The 19,951-nt window shown below is 42.5% G+C and overlaps 1 protein-coding gene across 3 annotated transcripts in view; it reads left to right on the top strand.

The window, feature by feature from the left end:
- tub (TUB bipartite transcription factor) overlaps positions 1-19,951 on the top strand; it is a 98,144-nt gene that overhangs the window by 30,739 nt on the left and 47,454 nt on the right. The window lies entirely within an intron of this gene.

Consider the following 19,951-nt stretch of genomic DNA (forward strand, 5'->3'; position numbering starts at 1 on the left):
TTGGGTGGACAACCACTAGGTGTCAGGGTAGTCTGTGGTTGCCATGGTCACGAGCAACCCAGCCCAGCTATGCTGTCTAAAGGCATGGAGAAAAGACGTCCGTTAATTTACTGCCTTTTTAATTAAATGATGTATGGGATGATTGCATGCACGCATAAACACACGCACATAGTTGGTTTCCTTTATTTTGTTTCCTGTCATGTCCTGCCAGATCAGTGATGATCATGGAGCGAAGGACAGAGACACAGCCAGGGGGAGATTCACATTTGGATGAAATACCGTTCTCTTGTCCTCTCCCCTGCGTGACTCGGAAACTGATAAGTGGTCGATGAGAGTGTTCATTTGTTAGTAGGCGAATGAAGCAGGCTGCGCCCCTCCTTGATTTATCTACAGTGCCTTGCAAAAGTATTCATCCCCCTTGGCGTTTTTTCCTATTTGGTGAAGTGAAATGAAAAAAATTACTTGTTTAAAAATTCAAGAAAAAAATGTAAACGGAAAAGTGGTGAGTGCACATGTATTCAGCCCCTAAATAAGATCTGGTGCAACCTATTACCTTCATAAGTCACATAAATAGTTAGATTGCACACAGGTGGACTTTATTTAACTGTCACATGATCTGTCACATCATCTCAGTATATATACACCTGTTCTGAATGGCCCCGGAGTCTGCAATACAACTAAGCAAGTGGCACCACCAAGCAAGTGGCACCATGAAGACCAAGGAGCTTTCCAAACAGGTCAGGGACAAAGTTTTGGAGAAGTACAGATCAGAGTTGGGTTATAAAAAAATATCTGAAACGTTGAACATCCCACAGAGCACCATTTAAATACATAATAAAAAAATGGAAAGAATATGGCACCACAACAAAACTGCCAAGAGAGGGCTGCCCACCAAAACTCACGGACCAGGCAAAGAGGGCATTAAATCAGAGATGCAACAAAGAGATCAAAGATAATCCTGATGGAGCTGCAAAGCTCCACAGCAGAGATTAGAGTATCTGTCCACAGGACTACTTTAAGCCATACACTCCACAGAGCTGGGCTTTACGGAAGAGTGGCCAGAAAAGAGCCATTGCTGAAAGAAAAAAATAAGCAAACACGTTTGGTGTTCGCCAAAAGGCACGTGGGAAACTCCCCAAACATATGGAAGATGGTACTCTGGTCAGATGAGACTAAAATGTAGCTTTTTTGGCCATCAAGGAAAATTATATGTCTGGAGCAAACCCAACATCACTCATCATACCGAGAGCACCATCCCCACTGTGAAGCATGGTGGTGGCAGCATCATGCTGTGGGATGTTTTTCATCGGCAGGGACTGGGAAACTGGTCAGAATTGAAGGAATGATAGATGACGCTAAATACAGGGAAATTCTTGAGGGAAAGCTGTTTCAGTCTTCCAGAGATTTGAGACTAGGACGGAGGTTCACCTTCCAGCAGGACAATGACCCTAATCATACTGCTAAAGCAGCACTCGAATGGTTTAAGGGGAAACATTTAATTGTCTTGGAATGGCATAGTCAAAGCCCAGACCTCAATCCAATTGAGAATCTGTGGTGTGACTTAAAGATTGCTGTACACCAGTGGAACCCATCCAGCTTGAAGGAAATTGACCTGTTTTGACTTGAAGAATGGGCAAAAATCCCAGTGGCTAGATGTGCCAAGCTTATAGAGACATACCCCAAGAGATGTGCAGTTGTAATTGCTGCCACAGGTGGCTCTACAAAGTGTTGACTTTAGGGGTGTGAATAGTTATGCACACTCAAGTGTTCTGTTTTTTTTTTTGTCTTATTTCTTGTTTGTTTCACAATAAGAATGATTTTGTATCTTCAAAGTGGTAGGCATGTTGTGTAAATCAAGTGATACAATCCCCCCCCAAAAAATCTATTTTAATCACAGGTTGTAAGGCAACAAAATGGAAAAATGCCAATGGGGTGAATACTTTCACAAGCCACTGTACTTTGACAGAGGATGCACAAGAGTATCCTCCTGGCAGGTAGCGCCAAAGTGTTTTATATTGAATCAGCTGTTGTTTTCTCAAAGGAGAAAAGTATACAAACATTTAAAATCATTATGCTACTTATTTTATAAAGTGTCTTGCACATTTTTTAAAAATTACTTTACACATTTATTGTTGGATTCCACCCCTGTAAACGTCATTTGTATGATTACGTGTGAGTGGAGGAGTCTAATTTCCTGCAAGCGCATTTGTTTCCACGTTTCCTTTGCTCCTCTCCTCGATTACCTTTGACCTTTTTCAAAAAGAGCAGAGGAGGGGACAGAGGACGGATGAGTTAAGGAAACCAAATTGAGAATCTCCTAGGGTCTGTCCTTTTCTGTTGGAGTTGACACTGTAGTTTTTCACTAGATGGTGCTAGAGGTGTGGAGAGGTTTTTCTGCAGGCAGGTTTTCTGAACTGATATTACCTTAATGGAAATATGCCTCCCATTTTTATCATTTCTACATTTCTAACAGCACTGGAATTCATAATGATGAAAAGAAGAACATTATGACTAACATCATACATTTCACTCGTACTCACACTATTCAGTCTTACTAAATAGAGGCCGTAATTTGGCCTAATGTAAGACGGTCACGATTTGATAGTCTGTGAGAGAGTAGAATTAAGTATTTATCTTCATATTATCTATGGGTGTCACATTGCCTTTACAACCATGCAACTTTGTTTGCTACCATGGAAACTGCTGACACATAACTAGGAAAAAAACATATTGTGCGTAATGCTCTCCAACGGGAAGTTAGGATTTTATAAACAATGAATGCTTTGTTTACATATCTGAATACATGTTCAGCAAGAGTATGTTGACATGAGATAACACAAATGAACAGTTACAACAGAAATACATGTATCAAAAACATTTTATTCACCAAGTTGAAGATGTACTGTTCACTCTTTTGTAGACTTAAACAAACAATATTGATAATTACAAAATAAGGACAGTAAAGTACTCTGCCATATACACAGTCTTGCCTTTTTCTCTCCCATCTGAGAAACAAGATGGTGGTCAGTCGACATCCATGTCATTTGTGGTGTTTCTTCCCTGTTGGTTCCCCAGACTTTAGTAGATTTGCCATTTAGAAGGTGATGCAGATTGGTTCAGTTCTGGAGAAAGATTTGAGGGAAATTGGAAACCACGACGATGAAACAGTGGGAATGAAATTGTCTGGATCAGCTGAGAAAGTGTGAGACGTTCGCGTAATGCCCTCTAAAGATAGACATAGGGCAGAGATACTGTATACCAGTTGTCAAGATGGCACCCTTGTTTTTACACACCTCCCCCTCGTCTGTCTGTCTGCAGGGCGAGAGGTGTGAGTGTGATCTGGAGCAGCAATCTGTCTGTCTGCGCTTGAGATGCACCCCCTGAGTGGCTGAGGTGGTAGCTGGTGATAAGAGAACTAGCTGCACCTTGTCTCTGAAAACAGACTGCTTGATCTACTCATAAACTAGTGTCAAAAACAACCCAGAAATGAACCATGAGAATCCACCTTTTGTACCTGCTTCAGCTAAGCTGCAGAACCCAACAAAATTGAGGGATTAAATGTTTGCACCTGCCATCCTTAGCAAGCCGTAGCAACATTACCTGTAGCTCGTTGTTTGCTCCACATCCTTGGTTTTCTCTGTATATTCCTGTTATTATTTATCCTGTTGCAGTAAATATTTTCACTAATATAGTGTATAAGAGGTCATACAAGAACTTTTGAAGTGATTCCTATGTTATTGATGTAAAGAATATCTGTTGGCCCGTGTTGTGTAATGAGGAGCAAACAGACAAATGCTTTTGCATTTGACACATTTATGAAATTACTTATTCCAGTTGTTAATGATAATAAGCTTGGACCCATTAAGAAAATGACTAAAAACTGTTAAATCCCGGGCGATTGATGAGGAATTGAAAAATGGTATGGTTGAGAGGGATGAGGCAAAGGGAATGGCAAAAAAGTCTGGCTGCACAAACAATTCAACAAATTCAGCATGCTTATAAAGGACATTCATCAAGCACAGCACTTACACAAATTACTGATGATTGGCTAAGAGAAATTGATGATAAAAAGATTAGGGGGGCTGTTTTGTTAGACTTCATTGTGGCCTTTGACATTATCGATCATAGTCTGCTGCTGGCAAAACTTAGGTGTTATGGCTTTACCCTCTGGATAAAGAGTTACCTGTCTAACAGAACACAGAGGATGTTCTTTAACTTGTTATGGCTGCAATCCCGTTAACGGGATAATTGTCATCAACAATCGCTGAATTGCATAGCGCCACATTCAAACAATATTACTGAAAATATTTATATTCATGAAATCACAAGTGCAATATAGGAAAACACAGCTTAGCCTTTTGTTAATCCACCTGTCGTGTCAGATTTTGAAAATATGCTTTACAGCGAAAGCAATCCAAGCGTTTGTGTAAGTTTATCGTTCGCTCGACAAAACATTATGTACACTTACATTCAAGTAGCTTGGTCACGAAAATCAGAAAAGCAATAAAATTAATCGCTTACCTTTGATGATCTTTCGGATGTTTTCACTCACGAGACTCCCAGTTACACAATACATTTTCCTTTTGTTCCATGAAGATTATTTTTATATCCAAAATACCTCTGTTTGTTTGGCACGTTATGTTCAGAAATCCACAGGAAAGAGTGGTCACGACAACGCAGACAAATTCCAAATAGTTTCCGTAATGTCCACAGAAACATGGTAAAGTTTTTTTTATAATCAATCCTCAGGTTGTTTTTAAAATATATAATCGATAATATATCAACCGCAACTGTATTTTTCAGTAGGAGAGGGAAAGGCAATGGCTGCCCAAACTCTGTTGCGCGAGCAAAACTCATGCGAACACCTGATGCGATGTTAGTTTCAGGCTTTTATGTTGAAAAATTAGCCAGAAAAATATGTCTGAAGACTGTTGACACCTTGAGGAAGCGATAGGAAAAGGAATCTGGTTGATATCCCTTTAAATGGAGCAAAGGTAGGCTATGGAACATGGAGTTTTCAAAATAGAGGCCACTTCCTGGTTTGATTTTCCTCAGAGTTTCGCCTGCAATATCAGTTCTGTTATACTCACAGACAATATTTTGACCATTTTGGAAACTTTAGAGTGTTTTCTATCCAATACTACTAATAATATGCATATATTAGCAACTGAGACTGAGGAGCTGGCTGTTTACTCTGGGCACCTTTTCATCCAAGCTACTCAATAATGCCCCTGCAGCCATAAGAAGTTAATGGAAGCCTCCAACATAATCCAGGTAGAATCAGGAATTCCCCAAGGCAGCTGTCTAGGCCCATTTACTCTTTTCAATCTTTACTAATGAATTGCCACTGGCTTTGAGGAAAGCCAGAGTGTCTATGTATGCGGATGACTCAACATGATACATGTCAGCTACTACAGCGACTGAAATGACTGCAACACTTAACAAAGAGTTGCATTTAGTTTCAGAGTGGGTGGCAAGCAATTAGTTAGTCCTAAATATTTCTAAAACTATTTGGGACAAATCATTCGCTAAACCCTAAACCTCAACTAAATCTTGTACTGAATAATGTGGAAATTGAGCAAGTTAAGGTGACTAAACTGCTTGGAGTTACCCTGAATTTTAAACTGTCATGGTCTAAACATATTGATACAACAGTAGCTAAGATAGGGAGAAGTATGTCTATGATAAGGCACTGCCCTACCTTCTTGACAGCACTGTCAACAAGGCAGGTCCTACAGGCCCTAGTTTTGTGACACCTGGACTACTGTTCAGTCGTGTGGTCAGGTGCTGCAAAAAAGGACTTAGGAAAATTGCAATTGGTTCCGAACAGGGCAGCACGGCTGGCCCTCGGATGTACACAGAGAGCTAATATTAATAATATGCAAGTCAATCTCTCCTGGCTCAAAGTGGAGAAGAGATTGACTTCATCACTGCTTGTATTTATGAGAGGTATTGACATGTTGAATGTACCGAGCTGTCGGTTTGATCCATAATAAATACAAATATCCCTGGAATGATCCAGGGGACCGTTGGAGTAGAGGCAGTCCATCTCCATCCTCACTGGGATGTGGGGACACTGTTTCATCCAGCCTGACATTTCCTAATCCAAATCATGTTTTATGCATCTTTCTGTTTGGCACTGAGAGATGAGGTAGGGGGGCTGTGTTGATATAGGGCGTCCAGTGTGGGTGTGCGCATTTTATATGTGTGTGTTTGTGTGGTCTGCAGGCCTAGGTTCTGACTGGTAAAACATCCTCTAATAAGAGTGAGCATCTCTCCGCTCCATGTCTCCACTCTGCCCACGCAGGCCTGCTAAACACACTGTCGTTCAGGCCTAGCCTGCTGGTTGGGCTTCCTGCTCCCATGCTGCTTAGTGGCTGAGAGAGCACAGAGGCCTTCCTGGCCGACACACTCACACCACGCGCTGCAACATGCTGATCAGTGTTAGTACAGGGAGATGTGGTTGGCTACAGTAATTGATAGATTTTCTACATGTATTCTGCAGGTGATGGGGTCGTATTGGCATTACTCTGATGATGGAGGAATATTCTTAGCTGTAGGACTCTGTTCATCTACAGTATCACCCACACATTGTGACAGTACATCTGTTATGGTCTCATGCAAAGCCCCAGTAAAAGCCTGCTCTGTGGAGTTTGGAGCTGAGAGGGGGGGGGGGGGGGGGGGGGGGGGGTTTATCAACAAAGAAGAGTGAAGTGTGAGTGCTCATTTTATCTCTTTCTCTGTATCTCTCTCTCTCTCTCTCCTGCTGTGTGTTCCTGGGGAGGACCTGGCATACAGAGGTCCAGCTGGCTTGGTACCACACTGCTGCCCTACACCTCAGCAGGCTGGCAGGCAGTGCCTTGCCATTACCGGGGATCTCCGTGACTTTCACGGGTGTCCTGTTACACTCCACTGATGCTGCAGCAGCCCTGCCATACCACACACACACACACACACACACACACACACACACACACCTACACCTACACCTACCTGCTCTGGGCAGGATGATCCTCATTCACCCTGGCCTGCAGTATTCCCCATAGGGGACTGGGAGAAGGGACAGTGAGACCCAAACAGGGACAGAACCTATCCTAGCCTACCGCTGGGCTGGAACCCCAAACACACAAGTCTGTTTATCCCAGGCAGCACACAGTGTGAACACTCAGGGAGGGAGATGGGGGGGAATTTGTCCAGCTGTAACAACCATGGAACACATTGCTATTTTCAGATGCATTATCCTGAAGCATTTTTTGCATATGAATAGAAGGGAGGTTGTGCATGTGAGCTGTGACACACACAACCCCAGCCTAGTTCCATCTAGGGAAGAGGGAGATAGGAAGGATGTTATTAGTGTTACCATTGCATTGATCTGTGTTGCAGAGTAAAAATAAGTCTATAAAAAGCAATAGCCATCCATCACCATTGAGTGGGATTGACTGATCAAGCTGATCCTATATTGTTGAAAAGGTTGCTTAGCTCTGACATGACCACTCCATTCAGAAATAGGTAAACAGATTTAGCTTTTCCTAGTGTGCTCATTTAGCCCATGTGGGTGAAAACACCATTGATTCTGATGAATAATGGCTCCATGAAACAGACTACAGACCACAGTATAGTACATCACTACAAAGCAGTATAGTTTGTGGCCATTGTGTAGTGGTGGGAAGCAATAATGCCAGCCTTGACATTTGGTGCACCGACTTCAAATCACATTTTATTTGTCACATGCGCCGAATACAACAGGTGTGCTTACTCACGAGCCCTGTCCCAACAATGCAGAATTAAAAAGTAAGACATTTGCAAAAAATAAAATAGGAAATAGTAACACAGTAAAATAACAAGACTATATACAAGGAGTACAGGTACTGAGTCAATGTGCAGTGGTACGAGGTAGTTGAGGTAATATGTACATGTAGGTAGAAGTAAAAGTGACTAGGCAATAAACTGTGTGTGTGTGTGTGTGTGTGTGTGTGTGTGTGTGTGTGTGTGGAGCCGGTGCAAATAAAAAAGGGGTCAATGCAAATTGTCAGGGTAGCCATTTGATTAACTGTCCAGCAGTCTTATGGCTTGGGGGTAGAAGCTGTTTAGAATCCTTTGGGCCTAGACTTGGCACTCCGGTACTCTATGTACTCCGGTACTCTATGAATAGGGTGGCTGGAGTCTTTGGCAATTTTCAGGGCCTTACTCTGTCACCGCCTGGTGTAGACGTCCTGGACGGCAGGAAGCTTGGGCCCAGTGATGTACTGGGCCTTACGCACAACCCTCTGTAGTGCCTTACGGTCGGAGGCTGTGCAGTTGCCATACCAGGCGGTGATGCAGCCAGTGGCTCTTGATGGTGCAGCTTTGTAACCTTTTGAGGATTTGAGGACCCATGCTAAAATATTTTCAGTCTCCTGAATGGGAATAGGCGTTGTGCCTTCTTCATGACTGTTTTGGTGTTTGGACTATGATAGTTTGTTGGTGATGTGGACACCAAGAAACTTGAACCTCTCGACCTGCTTCACTACAGCCCTGTCGATGAGGCTTAGCCTTCCTTTTCCTGTAGTCCACGATCATCTCCTTTGTCTTGAACACATTGAGAGAGGTTGTTGCCCTGGAACCACACTGACAGGTTTCTGACCTCCCTATTGGCTGTCAGATAAGATCACTTCAGCAGTAATAAATTCATGAACTTTTTTGAGGAAAAGATCATGATCATTAGAAAGCAAATTACGGACTCCTCTTTAAATCTGCGTATTCCTCCAAAGCTCAGTTGTCCTAAGTCTGCACAACTCTGCCAGGACCTTAACAGGCTGTCTCATTGTTGTCGGTGTTCAGGCCTACAACCGTTGTCGTCTGCAAACTTATTGATGGTGTTGGAGTCGTGCTTGGCCACACAGTTATGGGTGAAGAGGGAGTACAGGAGGAGACTAAGCACGCACCCCTGAGTAGCCCCCTTGTTGAGGATCAGCATGGCAGATGTGTTGCCTACACTTACCACCTGTGGGTGGCCTGTCAGGAAGTCCAGGATCCAGTTGCAGAGGGAGGCGTTTAGTCCCAGGGTCCTTAGCTTAGTGATGATCTTTGAGGGTACTATGGTGTTGAATGCTGAGCTGTAGTCAATGAATAGCATTCTCACATAGGTGTTCCTTTTGTCCAGGTGGGAAAGGGCAGTGTGGAGTGCAATAGAGATTGCATCATCTGTGGATCTGTTGAGGCGACATGCAGATTGGAGTGGGTCTAGGGTTTTTGGGATGATGGTGTTGATGTGAGCCTTGACCAGCCTTTCAAAGCACTTCATGGCTACAGTTTTTTTGGTTTTTGCTTGGAAGCAGGAATCAGGAGGATAGAAATATGGTCAGATTTGGCAGATGGAGCACGAGGGAGAGTTTTGTATGATTTTCTGTGCATGGAGTAAAGGTGGTCTTTTTTTCCTCTGGTTGCATATGTAACATGCTGGTAGAAATATGGTCAAATCGATTTAAGTTTCCCTGCATTAAAATCCCCGTCCACTAGGATCGCCACCTTGGATGAGCAATTTCTTGTTTGCTTATGGCCGTATACAGCTCGTTGAGTGCGGTCTTAGTGCCAGCATTGGTATGTGGTGGTGAATAGACATCTACGAAAAATATAAACTCTCTTGGTAAATAGTAGGGATGCACAATATATCTGTGAACATATCAGAATCGGACTATGTTAGCTAAAAATGCCAACATCTGTATCGGCCGATGTCTAGTTTAACGCTCAATGTGCAAAACTGATTTCAAAGCTGACGTGCATACCTATATAACGAAGGTACATGACGTAATGACGCCAAGTAAAATGTTGAGCTAAACGTGCAACACAGCACTCCTAAACTAGCCCACAATGTCTGCTGTGTGGGTCGAGCAGTTAACAAGTCAAGCAATCATTTGAAAGAGTAACAAAATTTCAACGAGACAACTCAAAGGTGAAAACCATTAAAGCCAAGATAATGGAATTCATTGCCTTTGACAAACTGTTCTCTGTCGTGGGTGATGTTGGCTTTTGTCAACCGGTCGAGCACTGGTTAACACTACCAAGTGCGCTATTTTTCCGATGTTGCCCTACCGGAGTTACACAGTAATAGCTTCACTGCTATTAGCTTCACGACATTCATACTATGGAACGCTGTTTGTGTCTTTGCGCATCAGAAAAGATACAGTAGCACTGTCAAATCTGTACAAAAATGTCAGCAAACACCGGCCACGAACGATGTGTTTACAATACTGTGTTGGTAATAAAGCATAATTTGTTCGACTGCAACTTCTGGGGTAGCTAGCTTTAGCTTGGTAGCTAGCTAGCACCAATACAACCAGCCTGAAAACAATGACCAGTAAAAACAGCAGTCATTTTCATTATTCTTAGCAATGATTTAGGAATCCTTGTGAGTAAGTATTGTTGTTCGCCTATTGAAATTGAATTTCAGTTCATGAAAATAAATAGCTAGCCAGCTACTTAACCCTGTTGCCCAAAGCTAATGTTATAAGCAGCCAGCTAGCTTCATCTGGCTAGACCGGTTGTGTTGTGAAGCTAGCCACTAAGGATTAGGCACAATAGTGGTATTTGCGGTTTGTCTTCAAAATAAAAGTATGTATTTGATAGTGATGCAAATTAATACAAATAGTAGAATAATGCCATACTTTTATTTTGAAGGCTAACCGCAAAGTCCACCACTATTGTGGCTTATCCTTATTGTGGCTAGCTTCACATAGATGGGTCCGACCACCATTAATCAAATAAGAACTGTCTTATAAATTAGGGTTATTTTAGATGATGACACCGAGCAGATACTGAAACAGATTATGTCGTTTTGCTATGTTTTTGGGGAAGAACATTGTTTGCATCCATGAGCTAGCAAGCTTTTTTTATGACCAGCACTGTAGGTGCGCAAGGCAACTTTACCTGCATCATAGCATACGTATCGATTAATCGCTGTGACATATGAAATACGAGTGATAGTGTAATCAATGTGTAATAACTACAAAAAAATTAATGAACGCGTTAAATGATTGTGACGTGCAGTCATATTCAGGTCCTGATTGGTCAACAAGCTTATTTGACACGGCAAATAGTATCTTTTTTGACACGCAAAGACACAAACGGCGCTCCATAGAAATCCTGGTTGAGAATAAAACGACTGAAGAAATGAACAACGAAACAGCACAGCAAGTGAAAGAAATAGGTTTTGATTATGTTTTACTGGTAATGGGGACATATGTAAATGACAACAAAATAACTTTTTGGTCAGAGTGGTGTGTGTGTAACCTTTTTATTTAACTCGCAAGTCAGGGAACAACAAATTCTTATTTACAATGACAATCTACCCTGGCCAAACCCAGACGACACTGGGCCAATTGTGCTCTGCACTATGGGACTCCCAATCACAGCCGGATGTGATACAGCCTGGATTTGAACCAGGGATTGTAGTGATGCCTCTTTCACTGAGATGCAGTGCATTAGACCGCTGCGTCCATGTGTGTGTGTGTGTGTTAACTATTTAACTGTACTAGAATGCTTAAAATGCACCTAAAATTTAAAATTTCGGTGATCTGTATGTTGTTTTTTGGGGGGGGGGGGGGGGGGGGGGGGTCAATGAAAATATTGGATATCGGTATCGGACAAAAATGTCATATCGGTGCATCACTACTTTCAACACCATAGTCCCCTCCAAGCTCATGACCGAACTGGGCACCCTGGGACTGAACCCTTCCCTCTGCAACTGGACATCCTGATGAGCCGGCCCCAGGTGGTGAGGGTAGGCAACAACACCTCCGCCACGCTGACCCTCAACACAGGGGCCTCACAGGGGTGTGTGCTTAGTCCCTTCTTAAATCACTCACCTCAGGGGTGTGAGCTTTGTACTCCCTGTTCATCCATGACTGTGCGGTCCTCAAAAAGTTCTACAACTGCACCATCGACAGCATAGTGACTGGCTGCAACACTGCTTGGTATGACAAATGCACCACCCTCGACCACAAGGCGCTACAGAAGGTGGTGCTGACAGCCCAGTGCATCACTTGGGCCGAGCTCCCTGCCATCCAGGACTTCTATATCGGGCGATGTCAGAGGAATGCCCGAAAAAGACTGCAGCCACTCACGCCATGGACTGTTCACGCTACTACCGTCCGGCAAATGGTATCAGAGCATCGGCTCTCGGATCAACAGGCTCCGAGAGAGCTTCTACCCCCAAGCCATGACTGCTAAATAGTCAATCAATGGCACCCGAACTGCACTGACTCCATCTTGTACTGACCCTGCGCACTCACTAGACTATATGTACACACACACACACTCACTCACACACACTACATTGACACTCCAACACAAAACCCACAGTCACATACACTTCATACGCACACACAACACAAACACACATACAGTGGGGCAAAAAAGTATTTAGTCAGCCACCAATTGTGCAAGTTCTCCCACTTAAAAAGATGAGAGAGGCCTGTAATTTTCATCATAGGTACACTTCAACTATGACACACAAAATTTGAGAAAAAAAATCCAGAAAATCACATTGTAGGATTTTTAATGAAATGATTTGCAAATTATGGTGGAAAATAAGTATTTGGTCACCTACAAACAAGCATAATTTCTGGCTCTCACAGACCTGTAACTTCTTCTTTAAGAGGCTCCTCTGTCCTCCACTCGTTACCTGTATTAATGGCACCTGTTTGAACTTGTTATCAGTATAAAAGACACCTGTCCACAACCTCAAACAGTCACACTACAAACTCCACTATGGCCAAGACCAAAGAGCTGTCAAAGGACACCAGAAACAGAATTGTAGACCTGCACCAGGCTGGGAAGACTGAATCTGCAATAGGTAAGCAGCTTGGTTTGAAGAAATCAACTGTGGGAGCAAATATTAGGAAATGGAAGACATACAAGACCACTGATAATCTCCCTCGATCTGGGGCTCCACGCAAGATCTCACCCCGTGGGGTCAAAATGATCACAAGAACGGTGAGCAAAAATCCCAGAACCACACGGGGGGACCTAGTGAATGACCTGCAGAGAGCTGGGACCAAAGTAACACAGCCTACCATCAGTAACACACTACGCCGCCAGGGACTCAAATACTGCAGTGCCAGAAGTGTCCCCCTGCTTAAGCCAATACATGTCCAGGCCCGTCTGAAGTTTGCTAGAGAGCATTTGGATGATCCAGAAGAAGATTGGGAGAATGTCATATGGTCAGATGAAACCAAAATATAACTTTTTGTTAAAAACTCAACTCGTCGTGTTTGGAGGACAAAGCATGCTGAGAGTTGCATCCAAAGAACACCATACCTACTGTGAAGCATCGGGTGGAAACATCATGCTTTGGGGCTGTTTTTCTGCAAAGGGACCAGGACGACTGATCTGTGTAAAGGAAAGAATGAATGGGGCCATGTATCGTGAGATTTTGAGTGAAAACCTCCTTCCATCAGCAAGGGCATTGAAGATGAAACTTGGCTGGGTCTTTCAGCATGACAATGATCCCAAACACACCGCCCGGGCAACGAAGGAGTGGCTTCGTAAGAAGCATTTCAAGGTCCTGGAATGGCCTAGCCAGTCTCCAGATCTCAACCCCATAGAAAACCTTTGGAAGGAGTTGAAAGTCCTTGTTGCCCAGCAACAGCCCCAAAACATCACTGCTCTAGAGGAGATCTGCATGGAGGAATGGGCCAAAATACCAGCAACCGTGTGGGAAAACCTTGTGAAGACTTACAGAAAACGTTTGACTTCTGTCATTGCCAACAAAGGGTATATAAAAAGTATTGAGATAAACTTTTGTTATTGACCAAATACTTATTTTCCACCATAATTTGCAAATAAATTCATTAAAAATCCTACTATGTGATTTTTTGGATTTTTTTCTTCTCATTTTGTCTGTCATAGTTGAAGTGTACCTATGATGAAAATTACAGGCCTCTCTCATCTTTTTAAGTGGGAGAACTTGCACAATTGGTGGCTGACTAAATACTTTTTTGCCCCACTGTACATTGTTTTTATCAAAATTGCTCAAGCTCAGTAAATTTGGTTGGAAATTGATGGACAGCAAAATATTCATCCCTGACAAGAGTGGCCAAACGGTGTTTAGTATGCCCAGTAGCTCTGCAAGCGCGGAGAGGATATTCTCCATTGCTGGCCTGATCTCCAGGCACCATCACATGAGCCTGAAGCCACAGACTTTGTCCAAACTCGTTTCCAAAAATTATTTCAAAGGCACTGTAGACTGAGCCTAATAAGTCATTTTTTGTTAAATTTGTATTTATTTCTAAGTACTGTAAGTCTCACAGCCTATATGCGCAATTTATAGACTACAATGATTTAATACAATGATATGTTGTTTAAATGCTGAGCGCTTAACATCCCTGACTCCCTACTAGCCTTGTGTGTCGCACTCGCAAATGCTTCACAATGTATTACTTTGTAGGCTATAATTGAAATAATATAGCCAAAATAATTAATTTTCTTAGGCTCTCTGTATGGCTCCTGACCTACTTAGTGTTTATATGCTGTTTCATTTGACTTTCGCCTCTTTGAAATGATGAGTGCTTCTTTACATTCACCTATTCATGTTTATTAAAATACTGATCATTCAGATCATATGGTTTGGTTTCTATACTTCAAAACCAAATGGTAGGTCCAGGTAGTCACAACAATGGATGTGTGTTGGTTAAATTGTGAGTGCGGAGTGGTTTTTAGTGGAGCGGTTGGAAAGGAGGTGGAGTGCTGGAGCTGAAGCAGAGCTCCATGAACAATGCTCAACTCTGCTCACATATTCTGCTCTGCACACACACACACGTTTTCGCTAGCTAGCTAGTTACCCAACATTTGCTTTGGTCCAACATAAACCAACTCGGAAGTTCAAAGACATTCAAAGTTCCTTCATAGAAGCCACTCCTCTGTTGGTATAATTATGTGGGCCAAATTCAAATAATACATGTCATAACATGATTAACAGCTTTTTCCATCCTCTCTCCTCCCCCTCAAAATGTCAGTTGCATCTCGCACTCTACACTTTGACACTGTGTTTTGTCTTTCATTATGGTTAAACCACGCTGTTACTGAAAAAGACATTTTTCTGTTAGCGAATTTCCTACACAGATTAAATCACTAGCCCGCTCCATAGCAAGCTGCTTTACCCACACTGATTGGTGAAGTAATTTAATGTTGAGCTAAATGTATATATTTTTTATTATGATTTCAGAGGTTTAAAAAGGAACAGAAGAGAACGACAGAAATCTGTACTTTATTTGGTTCGATTCGGTTCAGAGCTTTATTTTGCTGGTCGGAACAGTGGAGCGGAACAACAACAAATAATGGTTCTGTTCAGAATGAAATGATTGGACAATAATTTTGGTTCCAACCCCTGCCAGTAACAAACATACCCATAACATGATGCTGTTGACAAAAAATACATACCCATAACATGATGCTGTTGACAAAAAATACATACCCATAACATGATGCTGTTGACAAAAAATACATACCCATAACATGATGCTGTTGACAAAAAATACATACCCATAACATGATGCTGTTGACAAAAAATACATACCCATAACATGATGCTGTTACCAAAATCTGTGATGTGTTGTATTGGATTTGACCAAAACAGGAAGTTTTTAATTTAAGACAAAAAAAAGTTAGACCTGCCATACTGTAGTCTTCTGAGTACTTAACCCTGGGATAGTTCGTTTTTTTCAAGGGTGCAATTACAGACATTTTCATGCCAAAGACACACCAGAATGGCTTGCCAAAGGGTGTTGTGTTTCTGAATGGTTCAGTCACAGTCCTGACCTTAAATCTGCTTGAAAATCAGACTAGGTTTGAATATTGCTGTACATCGATGATTCCCAATCAAATGTACTGAGCTTGAGCAATTTTGACAAAAACAATTTATATTTCTTGCTCTAAAAGTTTTGCAATGTTGGTAGAATTTTATTCAAAGTTATTCACAGCTGTAATGACGGTTCTAATTCTATGACCTGTATATAGGGCTGTTTTTAGTTCTAAAGTAATCCCTGGACCCATTAAAGGATATTGTCCTGGCTGGTTGGTGCTGGGCAGAACTTTTTATTTTATTTATTTTACCTTTATTTAACCAGGTAGGCAAGTTGAGAACAAGTTCTCATTTACAATTGCGACCTGGCCAAGATAAAGCAAAGCAGTTCGACAGATACAACAACACAGAGTTACACATGGAGTAAAACAAACATACAGTCAATAATAAAGTATAAACAAGTCTATATACAATGTGAGCAAATGAGGTGAGAAGGGAGGTAAAGGCAAAAAAGGCCTTGGTGGCAAGGTAAATACAATATAGCAAGTAAAACACTGGAATGGTAGTTTTGCAATGGAAGAATGTGCAAAGTAGAAATAAAAATAATGGGGTGCAAAGGAGCAAAATAAATAAATAAATTAAATACAGTTGGGAAAGAGGTAGTTGATAGGGCTAAATTATAGGTGGGCTATGTACAGGTGCAGTAATCTGTGAGCTGCTCTGACAGTTGGTGCTTAAAGCTAGTGAGGGAGATAAGTGTTTCCAGTTTCAGAGATTTTTGTAGTTCGTTCCAGTCATTGGCAGCAGAGAACTGGGAAGAGAGGCGGCCAAAGAAAGAATTGGTTTTGGGGGTGACTAGAGAGATATACCTGCTGGAGCGTGTGCTACAGGTGGGAGATGCTATGGTGACCAGCGAGCTGAGATAAGGGGGGACTTTACCTAGCAGGGTCTTGTAGATGACATGGAGCCAGTGGGTTTGGCGACGAGTATGAAGCGAGGGCCAGCCAACGAGAGCGTACAGGTCGCAATGGTGGGTAGTATATGGGGCTTTGGTGACAAAACGGATTGCACTGTGATAGACTGCATCCAATTTGTTGAGTAGGGTATTGGAGGCTATTTTGTAAATTACATCGCCAAAGTCGAGGATTGGTAGGATGGTCAGTTTTACAAGGGTATGTTTGGCAGCATGAGTGAAGGATGCTTTGTTGCGAAATAGGAAGCCAATTCTAGATTTAACTTTGGATTGGAGATGTTTGATATGGGTCTGGAAGGAGAGTTTACAGTCTAACCAGACACCTAAGTATTTGTAGTTGTCCACGTATTCTAAGTCAGAGCCGTCCAGAGTAGTGATGTTGGACAGGCGGGTAGGTGCAGGTAGCGATCGGTTAAAGAGCATGCATTTAGTTTTACTTGTATTTAAGAGCAATTGGAGGCCACGGAAGGAGAGTTGTATGGCATTGAAGCTTGCCTGGAGGGTTGTTAACACAGTGTCCAAAGAAGGGCCGGAAGTATACAGAATGGTGTCGTCTGCGTAGAGGTGGATCAGAGACTCACCAGCAGCAAGAGCGACCTCATTGATGTATACAGAGAAGAGAGAACTAAACAATCAATTGATACCTGATTGAGACAGAAATCCAGGGATTTAATTTAAAGCAAACGGTGGCGGGTCGACAGTTCTAGTTGGAATATGTAATGTAATCAGTGGGATTTTAAGAGGCGCTGTCTTCAGAAACATAATGCTATTGTGTTTTCCAGGTGTGAAGAGGTATTATCAACAAGCTTTGTGTCTAATTCCTTCAGAGTACTGTAATACTTGTCTCTCTTAGCAAGATTAATTAGTTAGATTTTGAAATGTCTTATGTCTTCAATCAGTTGGATAAGCAGGTTGATCACATGCTGTTTTCCAATTACACAACAAAACAAACACACACACGCGTGTGCGCACACACACAGACACATTGACAATGGTAAAAGTGGTTCATCAGAGAGCGTGCATGGCATGTCCTGCATGCCTGATCAGACTGATGTATTATTAACAGTGTGGCTCCTCTGCTCCAGAACTAAGCTCTGCAGCTGTGCATCACACTGACTGTCTGACTGGAACAGATATTTGAAGAGACCATGCATGTTTTACCCATTTTCAAAGGGAATCACATCTACAAGGGTCCAGGGCACAGGACCATTATCACAATCACTGATCCTGCCATCCTCCAGTTTCCACAATGCCTCTGGACAAGCCTCTCACAAAGGTCTGTTTTGGAACAATCTAATTGCTATGGGTAGTTTATAGTGTTAGTCCTTTAATGATATAACCATGATATGAGACAGTGCCTGAAACTTTTTCATTGAATTGATTCTGTCCAGGGCTTGTTAGATACTGTATATACTGCAGTATATTACATTTCAGTCCTTGGAAAGTGTATGTGTGGGTAAACAAGAAGGGAGGGAGTCTGGTAGCAGGGGCACAGTGAGAATTATGATGATGATGTGATGGCTTGCAGGGATGGAGGGTGATCAGGGAGGGAGGGCGATCAGGGAGGGAGGGAGGGTGATCAGGGAGGGAGGGCAATCAGAGAGGGAGGGAGAGACCAGGTAGGGAGTCTGGTACAGGAGGCACAGTGAGGATGATGATGGAACTAAAGGGGCCCCCTGCTGTCTGTCATCTACCTGACCAGATCAGCCCCAACTTCAAAGGGCTCTCACTCTGGCATCAAATATTTACCAGCCTGCTGTGCTTACACCTGCTCTGAGAAGACGAGAGGGGAGTAACTCGTCTGTCTGTGCTCTCAGACATCACACACTAATAAAGTACAGCACTCACTCTGGTGGACTGATGTTAGTAATGTCAAGGCTTACCATGACAGTCCCACTTTACTGTCATGCATTTAGAAATGTGTTCACAGTGTTTTATCACTCTGCTGCAGATTGCTTAGCCTATGTTTAGTGTTGAAGTACAGTCCAGTGGTGCAGACAGACTATTATGGCTGAGCTTGATGATAATGATGATAACTGTGAGGATAGTGAGGAAGATGTAGCTTATTTTCAACAAGCCAATATGTCAGAGGCACCTTTTTATTAGCGCTGTTGCCTAGCGAAAGTTGTCATATGGAGCAGCCCAGCACTCAGAAGATCAGAGTATGTGGATCTCATGCTATACAGTACGGAAGGGACAGAACATGTACTTACTTAGTATCCCTGCACATTATAAATATGGTTCTGGGACTGACCCTGTATACAGCATAGTATGCTTGCTTACTTTATCGTGTTCTTCTTGTTTTTGTATCTCGTGTTTTTTTTGTTCTACCTTGTTATTTTTAATATTACACTGTTGTTGATTACTGCATTGTTGGGGTTAGAGCTGCAAGAAAGGCATTTCACTGACGATATGCTGGTCCTAACTCCCCCAGGGCCCAGGCTTTCTCTGGATCGGCTTATTTCGGCTTATCTCTGGATCGGCTTATCACTGAATTTATTGTACTATGACTGTTATTTACCTCCATTTTATATTTGTTGCTGAAGCCTGGATGTGTTGCCAGTCAGTTCTGTTTCCCAATATACCAGCGTACCAATGAGCAGTAACCTACAGATCAGTGATGCCTGTCGTTGAGGCATACCGTAAATAATTGAGAGAGAATACTGAAGCGCCCTCAATACTGCCTCTGACGTGTTAATCTGTCACATGACTCCAGTGACATTTTGACTAGCATTGTGTGCTATCGTGAATAATATGCAGTGAAAAAGAAAGCAGATGACAGTATATCATGCCATAATTTATGTGCACGGTATCTGTATGAAAAGAACAGTCTCATCTGCACCGCTCTGACCTTGTTGGGGAAATACATGCATGTTTTCCCAAGCATCACACATGCCTCAGCATAGCACGTCCCTAAGATGATGTGTGTGTGCTGAGTGGATCAGCAAAATATCTGTCAGCTGTGCTGAATATCCGAAACAATGGCCAGGTTCACTGAATGTACACTAAATCAAAGTGACAATGTGACCATGATAGAGATGAGCAGGAAAGAGCACAACATCCCCGTGAGGAAATGCAGTTAAAACCTGGGGATGTTGTGGTGAAAATACAGTATACGGAAGGGCATTTTGTAACCATATAAAACCGGATATTCACCTGGTCAGTGTCATGGAAATGGCAGGTGTTCTACACTCAGTATA

This window comes from Oncorhynchus mykiss, chromosome 6, assembly GCF_013265735.2.
Source record: "Oncorhynchus mykiss isolate Arlee chromosome 6, USDA_OmykA_1.1, whole genome shotgun sequence".
NCBI classification, from domain to species: domain Eukaryota; kingdom Metazoa; phylum Chordata; class Actinopteri; order Salmoniformes; family Salmonidae; genus Oncorhynchus; species Oncorhynchus mykiss.